The 12,517-nt window shown below is 45.7% G+C and overlaps 18 pseudogenes; all 18 read left to right on the forward strand.

Moving 5' to 3' along the window:
* The first annotated feature begins 41 nt into the window (after nucleotides 1-41).
* On the forward strand, nucleotides 42-160 carry LOC148251493 (5S ribosomal RNA; annotated as a pseudogene).
* Nucleotides 161-366: 206 nt separating this feature from the next.
* Nucleotides 367-485, forward strand: LOC148251494 (5S ribosomal RNA; annotated as a pseudogene).
* Nucleotides 486-1,045: 560 nt separating this feature from the next.
* Nucleotides 1,046-1,163, forward strand: LOC148251495 (5S ribosomal RNA; annotated as a pseudogene).
* A 561-nt stretch (nucleotides 1,164-1,724) lies between these two features.
* Nucleotides 1,725-1,843, forward strand: LOC148251496 (5S ribosomal RNA; annotated as a pseudogene).
* Nucleotides 1,844-2,404: 561 nt separating this feature from the next.
* On the forward strand, nucleotides 2,405-2,523 carry LOC148251497 (5S ribosomal RNA; annotated as a pseudogene).
* Nucleotides 2,524-3,084: 561 nt separating this feature from the next.
* Nucleotides 3,085-3,203, forward strand: LOC148251498 (5S ribosomal RNA; annotated as a pseudogene).
* A 561-nt stretch (nucleotides 3,204-3,764) lies between these two features.
* LOC148251499 (5S ribosomal RNA) lies at nucleotides 3,765-3,883 on the forward strand (annotated as a pseudogene).
* Nucleotides 3,884-4,089: 206 nt separating this feature from the next.
* LOC148251500 (5S ribosomal RNA) lies at nucleotides 4,090-4,208 on the forward strand (annotated as a pseudogene).
* Nucleotides 4,209-4,962: 754 nt separating this feature from the next.
* Nucleotides 4,963-5,081, forward strand: LOC148251501 (5S ribosomal RNA; annotated as a pseudogene).
* Nucleotides 5,082-5,641: 560 nt separating this feature from the next.
* Nucleotides 5,642-5,760, forward strand: LOC148251502 (5S ribosomal RNA; annotated as a pseudogene).
* Nucleotides 5,761-6,321: 561 nt separating this feature from the next.
* LOC148251503 (5S ribosomal RNA) lies at nucleotides 6,322-6,440 on the forward strand (annotated as a pseudogene).
* A 209-nt stretch (nucleotides 6,441-6,649) lies between these two features.
* LOC148251504 (5S ribosomal RNA) lies at nucleotides 6,650-6,768 on the forward strand (annotated as a pseudogene).
* A 205-nt stretch (nucleotides 6,769-6,973) lies between these two features.
* LOC148251505 (5S ribosomal RNA) lies at nucleotides 6,974-7,092 on the forward strand (annotated as a pseudogene).
* A 562-nt stretch (nucleotides 7,093-7,654) lies between these two features.
* LOC148251506 (5S ribosomal RNA) lies at nucleotides 7,655-7,773 on the forward strand (annotated as a pseudogene).
* Nucleotides 7,774-8,243: 470 nt separating this feature from the next.
* Nucleotides 8,244-8,362, forward strand: LOC148251507 (5S ribosomal RNA; annotated as a pseudogene).
* An 882-nt stretch (nucleotides 8,363-9,244) lies between these two features.
* On the forward strand, nucleotides 9,245-9,363 carry LOC148251508 (5S ribosomal RNA; annotated as a pseudogene).
* Nucleotides 9,364-9,894: 531 nt separating this feature from the next.
* LOC148251509 (5S ribosomal RNA) lies at nucleotides 9,895-10,013 on the forward strand (annotated as a pseudogene).
* An 887-nt stretch (nucleotides 10,014-10,900) lies between these two features.
* Nucleotides 10,901-11,019, forward strand: LOC148251510 (5S ribosomal RNA; annotated as a pseudogene).
* Nucleotides 11,020-12,517: the final 1,498 nt, after the last annotated feature.

A 12,517-nucleotide genomic window follows, 5' to 3' on the forward strand; every position in this document is an offset into this window, starting at 1 on the left:
AAGAAATGAGGAGTGTATGTATTTGCAGCGCGAAATTAAACAGGTGCGATCATACCAGTATAAATGCACCAGATCCCTTTAGAACTCTGCAGTTAAGTGTGCTTTGGCGAAAGTAGTACAAGGATGGATTACCTCCTAGGAAGTCCTCGTGTTGCACCCATTTTTTTTTTAGATGGGTCGTTCGACGTTACGCACGACTGAAACTTTGGTCCACTGGTTTATACGCAAATGTGCGTCAAGAAGCAGTGGCATTTTAATTGATATTAGAACGAGAAGGAGAGGTGAAGTGTGAACGCACCAAGAAACAAATGACGGGAGGGGGAAGAAAGGAGAATGAGTGGATGTATTTGCAGCGCGAAATGACACAGGTGCGATCATACCAGCACTAATGCACCGGATCCCATCAAAACTCCGCAGTGAAGTGTGCTTGGGCGAGAGTAGCACTCGGATGGGTGACCTCCTGGAAAGTCCTCGTGTTGCACCCATTTTTTTCGGATGGGTCGTTCGACATTACGCGCGAATGGAATTATGAACCGTTGGTTCATTCGCAAAGGTGAGTCACGGTGCCAGCGCATTTTACTTTATATTAGAACGAGAAGGAGAGATGCGGAGTGCACGCGCAAGGAAACAAATGACGGGAGGGAGGATGGAAGGACAAAGAGTGTATGTATTTGCAGCGCAGAATGAAACATGAGCGATCATATCAGAATTAATGCAGCGGATTCTATCAAAACTCCGCAAGTTAAGGGTGCTTAGGCGAGAGTAGTACTAGGATGGGTGACCTCCTGCGAAGTCCTTATATTTCACCCATTTTCTTGGGAAGTCCTCGTGTTGCACCAACTTTTTTGCAGATAATTCTTTCGACGTTACGCGTGACTTTAATTATGGTCTGCATGTTTATTTGCAAATGTGAGTCACGGCGCTGTGGCATTTTACTTTATATTTGAACGAGAACGGGAGGTGCAGTGCGCACGCACCAGGAAACAAATGACGGGAGGGGGAAGAAAGGAGAAGGAGTGTATGTATTTACAGCGGAAAATTAAACAGGTGCGATCATACCAGCAATAATGTTCGAATCCCATTAGAACTCTGCAGTTAAGTGTGCTTGGGCGAGAGTAGTACTCAGATGGGTGACCTCCTGGGAATTCCTCGTGTTGCACCCATTTTTTTTCGGATGGGTCGTTCGACGTTACGCACGAATCAAATTATGAAACGCTTGTTCATTTGCAAAATTGAGTCACGGTGCTGGGGCATTTTACTTGATAATAGAATGAGAAGGAGAGATGCACAGTGCGCGCACAAGGAAACAAATGACGGGAGGGGGGATGGAAGGAGAAAGAGTGTATGTATTTGCAGCGCAGAATGAAACATGAGCGATCATACCACCACTAATGCAACGGATTCTAGCAGAACTCCGTAAGTTAAGAGTGCTTTGGCGAGAGTAGTACTAGGATGGGTGACCTCCTGCGAAGTCCTTATATTTCACCCATTTTCTTGGGAAGTCCTCGTGTTGCAATCATTTTTTTGTAGATGATTCTTTCGACGTTACGCGTGACTTGAATTGTGGTCCGCAGGTTTATTCGCAAATGTGAGTCACGGTGCCGTTGCATTTTACCTGATATTTGAATGAGAACGGGAGGTGCAGTGTGCACGCACAAGGAAACAAATGATGGGAGGGGGAAGAAAGGAGAAGGAGTGAATGTATTTGCAGCGCGAAATTAATCAGATGCGATCATACCAGCACTAATGCACCGTATCCCATCAGAACTCCGTAGTCAAGTGTGTTTGGGCGAGAGTGGTACTCGGATGGGTGACCTCCAGGGAAGTCCTCGTTTTGCACCCATATCTTTTCGGATGGGTCACTCGATGTTACGCGCGAATGGAATTATGAACCGTTGGTTCATTCGCAAAGGTGAGTAACGGTGCCGGGGCATGTTTCTTGATATTAGAACGAGAATGAGAGTTGCAGAGTGCATGCATAAGGAAATAAATGACGGGAGGGGGGATGGAAGGAGAAAGAGTGTATGTATTTACAGCGCAGAATGAAACATGAGCGATCATACCAGCACTAATGCAACAGATTCTATCAAAACTTCGCAAGTTAAGGGTGCTTGGGCGAGAGTAATACTAGGATGGTTGACCTCCTGCGAAATCCTTATATTTCACCCATTTTCTTGGGAAGTTCTCGTGTTACACCCATTTTTTTGAAGATGATTCTTTCGACATTGCACGCGACTTGAATTATGGTCCACAGGTTTATTTGGAAATGTGAGTCACGGCGCCGTGGCATTTTACATGATATTTGAACGAGAACAGGAGGTTCAGTGCGCACGCACAAAGAAACAAATGACAGGAGGGGGAAGAAAGGAGAAGGAGTGTATGTATTTGCAGCGCGAAATTAAACAGGTGCAATCACACCAGCACTAAAGCACCAGATCCCATCAGAACTCTCCAGTTAAGTGTGCTTGGGCGAGAGTAGTACTCGGATGGGTGACCTCCTGAAAAGTCCTCGTCTTGCACATATTTTTTTTCGGATGGGTCATTCGACGTTACGCGCGAATGGAATTATGAACCGCTGGTTCATTCGCAAAGGTGAGTCACGGTGCCGGAGAATTTTACTTGATATTAGAATGAGAAGGAGAGATGCAGAGTGCACGCATAAGGAAACAAAATACGGGAGGGGGGATGGAAGGAGAAAGAGTGTATGTATTTGCAGTGGAGAATGAAACATGAGCGATCATACCAGCACTAATGCAACGGATTCTATCAAAACTCCGCAAGTTAAGGGTGCATGGGCGAGAGTAGTACTAGGATGGGTGACCTCCTGCGAAGTCCTTATATTTCACCCATTTTCTTGGGAAGTCCTCGTGTTGCACCCATTTTTTTGCAGATGATTCTTTCAACATTACGCGCGACTTGAATTATGGTCCGCGGGTTTATTTGCAAATGTGAGTCACGGCGCCGTGGCATTTTACTTGATATATGAATAAGAACTGGAGGTGCAGTGCGAACGCACAAGGAAACAAATGACGGGAGGGGGAAGAAAGGAGAAGGAGTGTATGTATTTGCAGCGCGAAATGAAACAGGTGCGATCATACCAGCACTAATGCACCGGATCCCATCAGAACTCCGTAGTTAATTGTGCTTGGGTGAGAGTAGTACTCGGATGTGTGACCTCCTGGGAAGTCCTCGTGATGCACCCATTTTTTTTCGAATGGGTCATTCGACGTTACGCGCGAATGGAATTATGAACCGCTGGTTCATTCGCAAAGGTGAGTCACGGTGCTGGGGCATTTTACTTGATATTAGAATGAGAAGAAGAGATGCAGAGTGCACGCACAATGAAACAAATGACGAGAGAGGGGATGGAATGAGAAAGAGTGTATGTATTTGCAGCGCAAAATGAAACATGAGCGATTATACCAGCACTAATGCAACTGATTCTATCAAAACTTCGCAAGTTAAGGGTGCTTTGGCGAGAGTAGTACTAGGATAGGTGACCTCCTGCGAAGTCCTTATATTTCACCCATTTTCTTGGGAAGTCCTCGTGTTGCACCCATTTTTTTGCAGATGACTCTTTTGACGTTACACGCTACTTGAATTATGGTCCACAGGTTTATTCGCAAATATGAGTCACGGCGCCGTGGCATTTTACTTCATATTTGAACGAGAACGGAAGGTGCAGTGCGCACACACAAGGAAACAAATGAAGAGAGATGAAAGAAAGGAGAAGAAATGTATGTATTTGCATCGCGAAATTAAACAGGTGCGATCATACCAGCACTAATGCACCGGATCCCATCAGAACTCCGCAGTTTAGTGTGCTTGGGCGAGAGTAGTACTCGGATGGGTGACCTCCTATTAAGTCCTCGTGTCACACCAATTTTTTTTCAGATGGGTCGTTCGACGTTACGCGCGACTGGAACTATGGTCGACTGGTTTATATGTAAATGTGAGTCAAGAGGCAGGGGCATTTTATTCGATATTAGAACGAGAAGGAGAGGTGCAGTGTGAATGCACAAGGAACCAAATGACGGGAGGTGGGAGGGAAGGAGAAGGAGTGTATGTATTTTCAGCACGAAATGAAACAGGTGCGATCATACCAGCACAAATGCACCGGATCCTATCAGAACTCCGCAGTTAAGTGTGCTTTGGCGAAAGTAGTACAAGGATGGGTTACCTCCTGGGAAGTTCTCGTGTTGCACCCATTTTTTTTTCAGATGGGTCGTTCAACATTACGTGTGACTGGAACTATGGTCTGCTGGTTTATACGCAAATGTGAGTCAAGACAAAGGGGCATTTTAATTGATATTAGAACGAGAAGAAAATGTGAAGTGTGAACGCACCAGGAAACAAATGACGGGAGGGGTTACCTCCTGGGAAGTCCTCGTTTTGCACCCATATCTTTTCGGATGGGTCACTTGACGTTACACGCGAATGGAATTATGAACTGTTGGTTCATTCGCAAAGGTGAGCCACGGTGCCGGGGCATTTTTCTTGATATTAAAACGAGAAGGAGAGATGCAGAGTGCACGCATAAGGAAATAAATGACGGGAGGGGGGATGGAAGGAGAAAAAGTGTATGTATTTGCAGCGCAGAATGAAACATGAGTGATCATACCAGTACTAATGCAACGTAATCTATCATAACTCCACAAGTTAAGGTTGCTTGGGCGAGAGTAGTATTAGGATGGGTGACATCCTGCGAAGTCCTTATATTTCACCCATTTTATTGGGAAGTCCTTGTGTTGCACCCATTTTTTTGCAGATGATTCTTTCCACGTTACGCGCGACTTGAATTATGGTCCGCAGGTTTATTCGCAAATGTGACTCACGGCGCCGTGGCATTTTACTTGATATTTGAACGAGAACGGGAGATGCAGTGAGCACGTACAAGGAAACAAATGACGGAAGGGGGAAGAAAGGAGAAGTAGTGTATGTATTTGCAGCGCAAAATTAAACAGGTACGATCGTACCAGCACAAATGCACCGGATCCCATCAGAACTCCGCAGTAAAGTGTGTTTTGACGATAGTAGTACAAGGATGGGTTACCTACTGGGAAGTTCTCGTGTTGCACCCATTTTTTTTTCAGATGGGTCGTTCAACATTACGCGCGACTGGAACTATGGTCCGTTGGTTTATACGCAAATGTGAGTCAAGACACAGGGGCATTTTAATTGATATTAGAACGAGAATGAGAGGTGAAGTGTGAATGCACCAGGAAACAAATGACGGGAGGGGGAAGAAAGGAGAAGGAGTGTATGTATTTGCAGCGCGAAATGAAACATGTGTGATCATACCAGCACTAATGCACCGTATCCCATCAGAACTCCACAGTTAAGTGTGTTTGGGCGAGAGTAGTACTTGGATGGGTGACCTCCTGCGAAGTCCTTATATTTCCCCCATTTTCTTGGGAAGTCCTCGTGTTGCACCCATTTTTTTGCAGAAGATTCTATCAACATTACGCGCGACTTGAATTATGGTCTGCAGGTTAATTAGCAAATGTGAGCCATGGCGCCGTAGTATTTTACTTGATATTTGGACGGGAATGGGAGGTGCAATGCGCACGCATAAGGAAACAAATGACTAGAGGGGGAAGAAAGGAGAAGGAGTGTATGTATTTGCAGCGCGAAATTAAAAAGGTGCGATCATGCTAGCACTATTGCACCGGATCCCATCAGAACTCCGCAGTTAAGTGTGCTTGGGCGAGAGTAGTACTCGGACGGGTGACCTCCTAGGGAGTCCTCGTGTTGCTCCAATTTTATTTTCGGATGGGTCATTCGACGTTACATGCGAAAGGAATATTGAACCGCTGGTTCATTCGCAAAGGTGAGTCACGGTGCCGGGTAATTTTACTTGATATTAGAACGAGAAAGAGAGATGCAAAGTGAACACACAAGGAAACAAATGACGGGAGGGGGGATGGAAGGAGAAAGATTGTATGTATTTGCAGCGCAGAATGAAACATGAGCGATCATACCAGCACTAATGCAACGGATTCTATCAGAACTCCGCAGGTAAGGGTGCTTGGGCGAGAGTAGTACTAGGATTGGTTACCTCCTGCGAAGTCATTGTATTTCACCCATTTTCTTGGGAAGTCCTCGTGTTGCACTTATTTTTTTGCAGATGATTCTTTCGACGTTACGCGCGACTTGAATTATGGTCCGCAGGTATATTCTCAAATGTGAGTCACGGCGCCGTGGCATTTTACTTGATATTAGAACAAGAACGAGAGGTGCAGTGCGCACACACAAGGAAACAAATGACGGGAGGGGGAAGAAAGGAGAAGGAGTGTATGTATTTGCAGCGCAAAATTAAACATTTGCGATCATTCCAGCACTAATACACCGGATCCCATCAAAACTCCGCAGTTAAGTATGCTTGGGCGAGAGTAATACTCTGATGGTTGACCTCCTGGGAAGTTCTCGCGCTGCACCCATTTTTTCTTTTCAGATGGGTCGTTCGACGTTACGCGCGACTGGAACTATGGTCCGCTGGTTTATACGCAAATGTTTGTCAAGAAGCAGGGGCATTTTAATCGATATTAGAACGAGAAGTACAGGTGCAGTATGAACGCACAAGGAAACAAACGATGGGAGGGGGGAGGGAAGGAGAAGGAATGTATGTATTTTCAGCACGAAATGATACCGGTGCGATCATACCAGCACAAATGTACCGGATCCCATCAGAACTCCGCAGTTAAGTGTGCTTTGGCAAAAGTAGTACAAGGATCGGTTACCTCCTAGGAAGTTCTCGTGTTGCACCCTTTTTTTTTCAGATGGGTCGTTCTACGTTACGCGCGACTGGAACTATGGTCTGCTGGTTTATATACAAATGTGAGCCAAGACGCAGGGGCATTTTAATTGATATTAGAAGGAGAAGGAGAGGTGAAGTGTGAACGCACCGGGAAACAAATGACGGGAGGGGAAAGAAAGTAAAAGGAGTGTATGTATTTGCAGCGCGAAATGAAACAGGTGCGATCACACCAGCACTAATGTACCAAATCTCATAAGAACTCCGCAGTGAAGTGTGCTTGGGCGAGAGTAGTACTCGAACAGGTGACCTCTTGGGAAGTCCTCGTGTTGCACCTATTTTTTTTCGGATGGGTCGTTCGACGTTACGCGCGAATGGAATCATGAACCGTTGGTTCATTCGCAAAGGTGAGTCACGGTGCCGGGGTATTTTACTTGATATTAGAACGAGAAGGAGAGATGAAGAGTGCACTACACAAGGAAACAAATGACTGGAGGGGGGATGGAAGGAGAAAGAGTGTATGTATTTGCAGAGGAGAATGAAACATGAGCGATCATACCAGCACTAATGCAACGGATTTTATCATAACTCCGCAAGTTAAGGGTGTTTGGGCGAGAGTAGTACTACGATGGGTGACCTCCTGCGAAGTCATTGTATTTCACCCATTTTCTTGGGAAGTGCTCGTGTTGCACCCATTTTTTTGCAGATGATTCTTTCGACGTTATGCGCGTCTTGAATTATGGTCCGCAGGTTTATTCCCAAATGTGAGTCACGGCGCCGTGGCATTTTACTTGATATTACAACAAGAATGAGAGATGCAGTGCGCACGTACAAGCAAACAAATGACGGGAGGGGGAAGAAAGGAGAAGAATGGTATGTATTTGCAGCGCAAAATTAAACAGGTGTGATCATACCAGCACTAATGCACCGGATCCCATCAGAACTCCGCAGTTAAGTATGCATGGGTGAGAGTAGTACTCGGATGGGTGACCTCCTGGGAAGTTCTCGTGTCGTACCAATTTTTTTTCAGACGGGTCATTCGATGTTACGCGCGATTGGAACTATGCTCCGCTGGTTTATACGCAAATGTGAGTTAAGAAGCAGGGGCATTTTAATCGATATTAGAACAAGAAGGAGAGGTGTAGTGTGAACGCACAAGGAAACAAATACGATCATACCGGCAGTAATGCATCGGATCCCATCAGAATTTTGTAGTTAAGTGTACTTGGGCGAGAGTAGTACTCGGATGGGTGACCACCTGGGAAGTTCTTGTGTCGCACCACTTTTTTTTCAGACGGGTCGTTCGACATTACGCGTGACTGGAACTATAGTCTGCTGGTTCATACGCAAATGTGAGTCAAGAAGCAGGGGCATTTTAATCGATATTAGAACGAAAATGAGAGGTGCAGTGTGAACGCACAAAGAAACAAAAGATGGGAGGGGGGAGAGAAGGAGAAGGAGTGTATGTATTTTCAGCACCAAATGAAACAGGCGCGATCATACCAGCACAAATGCACTGGATCCTATCAGAACTCTGCAGTTAAGTGTGCTTTGGCGAAAGTAGTACAAGGATGGGTTACCTCCTGGGAAGTTCTCGTGTTGCACCCATTTTTTTTAGATGGGTCGTTCGACGTTACGCGCGACTAGAACTATCGTCTGCTAGTTTATACGCAAATGTGAGTCAGGACGCAGGGGCATTTTAATTGATATTAGAACGAGAAGGAGAGGTGAAGGGTGAACGCACCAGGAAACAAATGATGGGAGGGGGAAGAAAGGACAAGGAGTGTATGTATTTGCAGCCCGAAATGAAACAAATGCGATCATACTAGCATTAATGCACCAGTTCCCATCAAAATTCCGCAGTTAAGTGTGCTTGGGCGAGAGTAGTTCTCGAATGGGTGACCTCCTGGGAAGTCCTCGTGTTGCACCCACTTTTTTCCGGATGGGTCGTTCGACGTTACGCGCGAATGGAATTATGATCCGCTGGTTCATTCGCAAAGGTGAGTCACGGTGCCGGGGCAATTTACTTGATATTAGAACGAGAAGGAGAGATGCAGAGTGCACGCACAAGGAAACAAAGGACGGGAGGGGGATAGAACGAGAAAGAGTGTATGTATTTACAGCGCAGAATGAAACATGAGCGATCATACCAGCACTAATTCAACAGATTCTATCAGAACTCTGCAAGTTAAGGGTGTTTGGGCGAGAGTAGTACTAGGATGGTTGACCTCTTGCGAAATCCTTATATTTCACCCATTTTCTTGGAAGTCCCTGTGTTGCACCCATTTTTTTGCAGATAATTCTTTCGACGTTATGCGTGACTTGAATTATAGTCCACAGGTTTATTCACAAATGTGAGTCACGACGCCGTGGCATTTTACTTGACATTTGAACGAGAACGGGAGGCGCAGTGCACACGCACAAGCAAACAAATGACGGGAGGGGGAAGAAAGGAGAAGGAGTGTATGTATTTTTACGACGAAATTAAACAATTGCGATCATGCCAGCACTAATGCACCGGATCGCATGAAAACTCCGCAGTTAAGTGTGCTTGGGCGAGAGTAGTACTCGGATGGGTGACCTCTTGGGAATTCTTCGTGTCACACCAATTTTTTTTTCAGACGGGTCGTTCGACGTTATGCGCGACTGGAACTATGGTCCGGTGGTTTATACGCAAATGTGAGTCAAGAAGCAGGGGCATTTTTTTCGATATTAGAACGAGAATGAGAGGTGCAGTGTGAACGCACAAGGAAACAAATGATGGGAGGGGGGAGGGAAGGAGAAGGAGTGTATGTATTTTCAGCACGAAATGAAATATGTGCGATCATACCAGCACAAATGCACTGTATCCCATCAGATATCCGCAGTTAAGTGTGCTTTGGCGAAAGTAGTACAAGGATGGGTTACCTCCTTGGAAGTTCTCGTGTTGCACCCATTTTTTTTAAGATGGGTCGTTCAACGTTACGCGCGGCTGGAACTATAGTCCGCTGGTTTATATGCAAATGCAAGTCAAGACGCAGGGGCATTTTAATTGATATTAGAACGACAAGGAGAGGTGAAGTGTGACCACACCAGGAAACAAATGAAGGGAGGGGGAATAAATGAGAAGGAGTGTATGTATTTGCAACGCGAAATGAAGTAGGTGCGATCATACCAGCACTAATGCTCCGGATCCCATCAGAACTCCGTAGTTAAGTTTGCTTTGGCGAGAGTAGTACTCGTATGGGTGACCTCCTTCGAAGTCCTCGTGTTGCACCCATTCTTTTTCGGATGGGTCGTTCGACTTTACGCACGAATGAAATTATGAACCGCTGGTTCATTCGCAAAGGTGAGTCACGGTGCCGGGACATTTTACTTGATATTAGAACGAGAAGGAGAGAAGCAAAGTGCACGCACAAGGAAACAAATGACGGGAGGGAGGATGGAAGGAGAAAGAGTGTATGTATTTGCAGCGCAGAATGAAACATGAGCGATCATACCAGCACTAATTCAACAGATTCTATCAGAACTCTGCAAGTTAAGGGTGCTTGCGCTAGAGTAGTACTAGGATGGGTGACCTCCTGCGAAGTCCTTATATTTCACCCATTTTCTTGGGAAGTCCTCGTGCTGCACCTATTTTTTTGTAGATGATTCTTTCGACGTTACGCGCGACTTGAATTATGGTCCGTAGGTTTATTCGCAAATGTGAGTCATGGCGCCGTGGCATTTTACTTGATATTATAACGTGAACGGGAGGTGCAGTGCGCACGCACAAGGAAACAAATGACTTGAGGGGGAAGAAAGGATAAGGAGTGTATGTATTTACAGCGCGAAATTAAACAGGTGCTATCATACCAGAACTAATGCACCGGATCCCATAAGAAACTCCCCAGTTAAGTGTGCTTGGGCGAGTGTAGTCCTTGGATGGGAGACCTCCTGGGAAGTCTTCGTGTCGCTCCAATTTTTTTTCAGACGGGTCGTTCGACGTTACGCGCGACTGGAGCTATGGTCCGCTTGTTTATAAGCAAATGTGAGTCAAGAAGCAGGGGCATTTTAATCGATATTAGAACGAGAAGGAGAGGTGCAGCGTGAACACACAAGGAAACAAAGGATGGGAGGGGGGAGGGATAGAGAAGGAGTGTATGTATTTTCAGAGCAAAATGAAACAGGTGCGATCATACCAACACAAATGCACCGGATCCCATCAGTACTCCGCAGTTAACTGTGCTTTGGCGAAAGTAATACAAAGATGGGTTACCTCCTGGGAAGTTCTCGTGTTGCACCCATTTTTTTTTTCAGATGGGTCGTTCGACGTTAAGTGCGACTGGAACTAAGGCACCGGTTCCCATTAGAACTCCATAGTTAAGTGTGCTTGGGCTAGAGTAGTACTCCGATGGGTGATCTCCTGAGAAGTCCTCGCGTCACACTAATTTTTTTTCAGACAGGGTCGTTTGATGTTACGTGCGACGGGAACTAGGGTCCGTTGGTTTATACGCAAATGTGAGTCAAGAAGCTGGGGCATTTTAATCAATATTAGAACGAGAAAGAGAGGTGCAGCGTGAACGCATAAGGAAACAAATGATGGGAGGGGAGAGGAAAGGTGGAGTGTATGTATTTTCAGCACGAAATGAAACAGGTGCGATCACACCAGCACAAATGCACCGGATCCCATCATATATCCGTAGTTATTTGTGGTTTGGCGAAAGTAGTATAAGGATGGGTTACCTCCTGGGAAGTTCTCGTGTTGCACCCATTCTTTTTTCAGATGGGTCGTTCGACGTTACGCGCGACTAGAACTATGGTCCGTTGGTTTATACGCAAATGTGAGTCATGACGCAGGGGTATTTTAATTGATATTAGAACGAGATGGTGAGGTAAAGTGTGAACGCACCAGGAAACAAATGACAGAAGGGGTAAGAAAGAGTAGGAGTGTATGTATTTGCAGTGGATCCCATAAGAACTCCGCAGTTAAGTGTGCTTGGGCGAGAGTAGTACTCGGATGGGTGACCTCCTGCGAAGTCCTCTTGTGGCACCCATTTTTTTTCGGATGGGTCGTTCGACGTTACACGTGAATGGAATTATGAACTGCTGGTTCATTCGTAAAGGTGAGTCACGGTGCGGGGGCATTTTACTTGATATTAAAACGAGAAAGGGAGACGCGGAGTGCACGCACAAGGAAACAAATGACGGGAGGGGGGATGGAAGTAGAAAGAGTGTATGTTTTTGCAGTGCAGAATGAAACGTGAACGAACATACCAGCACTAATGCAACAGATTCTATCAAAACTCTATAGTTAAGGATGCTTGGGCGAGAGTAGTACTACGATGGGTGACCTCCTGCGAAGTCCTTATATTTCACCCATTTTCTTGGAAAGTCCTCGGGTTGCACCCATTTTTTTGCAGATGATTCTTTCGACGTTACGCGCAACTTGAATTATGGTCAGCAGGTTTATACACAAATTTGAGTCATGCCGCCGTGACATTTTACTTGATATTTGAACGAGAACGGGAGGTGCAGTGCGCACGCACAAGGAAACAAATGACGGGAGGGGGAAGAAAGGAGAAGGAGTGTATGTATTTGTAGCGCGAAATTAAACAGGTGCGATCATACCATCACTAATGCACCAGATCCCATCATTTGTTTCCTTATGCGTGCACTCTGCATCTCTCCTTCTCGTTCTAATATCAAGTAAAATGCCCCTGCACCGTGACTCACCATTGCGAATGAGCTAGCGGTTCATAATTTCATTTGCACGTAACGTCGAACGACCCATCCGAAAAAAAA

The sequence above is a fragment of the Carica papaya genome, chromosome 8, assembly GCF_054855325.1.
Source record: "Carica papaya isolate Zhongbai chromosome 8, ASM5485532v1, whole genome shotgun sequence".
Classification (NCBI taxonomy): Eukaryota; Viridiplantae; Streptophyta; class Magnoliopsida; order Brassicales; family Caricaceae; genus Carica; species Carica papaya.